Source organism: Sapajus apella, unplaced genomic scaffold (assembly GCF_009761245.1).
Source record: "Sapajus apella isolate SASKATOON/1434 unplaced genomic scaffold, GSC_monkey_1.0 scaffold6, whole genome shotgun sequence".
Lineage (NCBI taxonomy): Eukaryota > Metazoa > Chordata > Mammalia > Primates > Cebidae > Sapajus > Sapajus apella.
In genome coordinates, this window is record NW_022436946.1 from 28,405,078 (window position 1) to 28,408,492 (window position 3,415).

At 45.4% G+C, this 3,415-nt stretch overlaps 1 pseudogene across 1 annotated transcript; it reads right to left on the bottom strand.

The window, feature by feature from the left end:
- Nucleotides 1-632: 632 nt before the first annotated feature.
- On the bottom strand, nucleotides 633-1,219 carry LOC116549367 (annotated as a pseudogene). The gene has a single exon (XR_004267828.1). The product of XR_004267828.1 is annotated as a 40S ribosomal protein S10 pseudogene (transcript).
- Nucleotides 1,220-3,415: the final 2,196 nt, after the last annotated feature.

Genomic DNA, 3,415 nt, shown 5'->3' on the forward strand with positions numbered 1-3,415 from the left:
GCCTCAGCCTTCAGAATAAGTTGAACTACAGGCACGTGCCGCCACGCCCAGCTATTTTTTTTTATTTTTAGTAGAGATGCAGTTTCACTGTGTTAGCCTGGATGGCCTGGATCTCCTGACCTCATGATCGCTGGCCTTGGCCTCCCAACGCTCTCTGGATTACAGGCCTGAACCACCGCACCCAGCTTTTGTTTGCATTTTTGTGATAAGAGGATTTGCTTTTACAAGTAAGGCAGGAGGTGGAATAGAAAAGAAAGGGAAAGAGTGGGAAGGAGAGCAATAAGGGAAAGAAGAAAAAAAAAGAGGGAAGGAAGAAAACAGGAAAGAGAATTTGCAGCCACTGTCACCATTTAGATGCAGGGAAATTCCTTAGAGTTTACCTTGCCTATTCAAACAGGGTGTAACATCCCAGCATTGCCTTAGTAAAAATCACTGCAGGCCACGGTATGGGTCCAAACTTTGCAGGTGAAATGTCAGCTTACCAAGAAAAGGCCTATTTCTGGAAGGCATACCTTATATTGTCTCCAAATATGAGTCAAATATGAAAACTAAGAAAGCACTGCATACATTTACAATAAAAATAGATGTGAGTACTGTACCAGAGCCTCATATTTTTTTATTTTTTATTTTTATTTTTTTAGCTGTAAGTTTATTCAATGCAAAATAATCCTCTCCAATTTTACTGAGGTGGCTGACCACGTCCAGGACCAAATCCGCCTCTAAGCTGGATTTGGGTTGCTGACCCAGACCCCGCCTCGGCTTTCTTGTCGGCACCAGGTGGCACAGCACTCCGTCTGTAGGTATCTCTGTCGGCTTCCCCTCTCGTGAGTCTTGCAGGTCGCTCACCTTCCAGACCTTTAGGCCGAGGCCTGCCTGTCTCTGGACGGCTGCGGTGGCAGGCACGATCTCTGGGGGCAGATGGAGGTAATCACAGAGATACTGGATACCCTCATTGGTAAGGTACCAGTAGAAATGTCTCCAGGCAAACTGTTCCTTCACGTAGCCTCGGGACTTGAGAGACTGCATGGTCTTCGTGACATGAAGGCTGGGCACGTTCTTGTCTGCCAGCTCCGGGTGCTTAGGCATGTGGACATCCTTCTTGGCCACTATGACTCCCTCCTTAAAAAGGAGCTCATAAATGGCAATCGGGCTCTTCTTAGGCATCAACATCGCGGCGGCTGTAGGGACCGGGGACGGAGCTGGAAACGAAACTCTTTTTTTTTTTTTTTTTTTTTTTCCTGCAGACAGAGTCTCGCTCTGTCACCCAGGCTGGAGTGCAATGGCGCAATCTCGGCTCACTGCAACCCCAGCCTCCCGAATTCAAGCGATTTTCCTTCCTCAGTCTCCTGAGTAGCTGGGATTACAGGTACAGGCTACCACAACCAGCTAATTTTTGTATTTTTAGTAGAGATGGGTTTTCCCCATGTTGGTCAGACTGCTCTCAAACTCCTGACCTTTGCCCGCCTCGGCCTCCCAAAGTGCTGGGATTACAGGCGTGAGCCACCACACCCGGCAGAGCCTCACATTCTTTTTTTTTTTTTAAGACAGGGTTTCACCGTGTTGCTCAGGCTGGTCTTGAACTACCAACCTCAGGTGATCCACCCGCCTTGGCCTCCAAAGTGCTTGGATTACAGGCATGAGCCACCGCACCCGGCAGAGCCTCACATTCTTTAATCGCCCTAGTCCCTACTATAATAAGGTCATTTGGAATAGTGGAGTAGTTAAGAGTATGCAGACCTTGACTGGATCACTTTGGGTAAGTTACTTACCCTCAGTTTACTCATCAAGGGAAGATATCAGTAATTATGTCTCAGGGCTGTTGCGCGTGAAAGCAAAACTGAGGTAATGGTGGCTCACGCCTGTAATCCCAGCACTTTGAGAGGCCGAAGTGAGTTTATCACCTGAGGTCAGGAGTTCAAGACTAGCCTGACCAACATTGAGAAACCCCGTCTCTACTACAAATACTAAATTAGCCGAGCATGGTGGCACATGCCTGTAATTCCAGTTACTCAGGAGGCTGAGGAAGGAGAATCACTTGAACCCGGGAGGTGGAGGTTGCAGTGAGCCGAGATTGCGCCATTGCACTCCAGCCTGGGCCACAAGAGCAAAACTGCATCTCAAAGAAAAGAAAAGCAAACACTAACATACTAATGAGGTAGTTTGGGAAACACAGAAAAAGAGGGAAGAATTTTGATGATGTGAATGGCTAATTTCAACCCATTTATTTCCTTAATAGGGATATATCTGACAAAAAAAAGAGTTGTACCTACTTCAACTGCATTTATTAATTAGTAGGTGACAATTGCTAGGTATTGTTAGTACTACACTGCACACAGACTCTGCACACACAGCAGAGTAAGACAGAAATGGCTTCTGTTTTCATTGTGAGTATAATGTACTAGGTAAATAAAATACACTGAAGAATTCAGTCCACACAGCGATAGAAGGAGACCAAGATGCCATGGCAGCGTCACATGGGTAGCCCAGGGAATCTGAGAAAGAATGTAGGAGGAAGCAAGATTTAACTGGGAATTGAAGAACAGGAGTTAGTTAGGTGAACATGGAGGAATGTGATTTGGGCAGTGTGCAAGGACCACAGGTAGGAAGAAACTCAGAGCTTTTCAGATACTGGAAAACCTCTACAACAGCTAAAGCTCAGAGAGCTGTGAATGATGATGGATGAGACTGCAAAAAAGCTAGGATCCAGCGAATGTAACATCTTCGAGGTCTGCTGAAGGAGTGCAGTCATCATTTCATAAAGACAAAGGGAGCTGTTAGAGATTTCTAATGAAATTAATTTTATTTCCCTTCTCTATGCTTTTCCTTGATATGTTAATAATATTTCTTCTAGCCGGATCCAGTGGCATACACCTGTAGACTCAGCTACTCAAGAGGCTAAGGCAGGAGAACAGCTTGAGCCCCACGAGTTCAAAGCTGTAGTGCACTATGATTACACCTGTGAATAGCCACTGCTGCACTCCAGCATAGCAACACCCTGTCTCTAAATAACAATAGGAATAATAAAACTTCTAGCTACTTTATGGTGCAGACACATTCTAACCTTTTTCATGGGTTGATTTTTTTATTCATCAAATCCTCAGAATTCTGAAGGTGACTTACTATACATGCCTCTCTATTGTAGGAACTACATTTATTTGAAGTTCTTCTTGGCTGCGCGTGGTAGCCTCTGCCTATAATCCCCTACTCGAGAGAATCTCTTGAGGCCAGGAGTTTCAGAGCAGCCTGGGCAACATAGCAAGATTCTGTCTCTATAAAAAAATTAAAGATAAGAAAAATTAGCCAGGTGTGTGCACCTGCAGTCTTAGCTACTCAAAAGGCGGGAGGATGGCTTGAGCCCAGGAATTCAAACTGTGATTGTGCCTTGAGCCACTGAACTCCAGCCTAGGTGACAGTA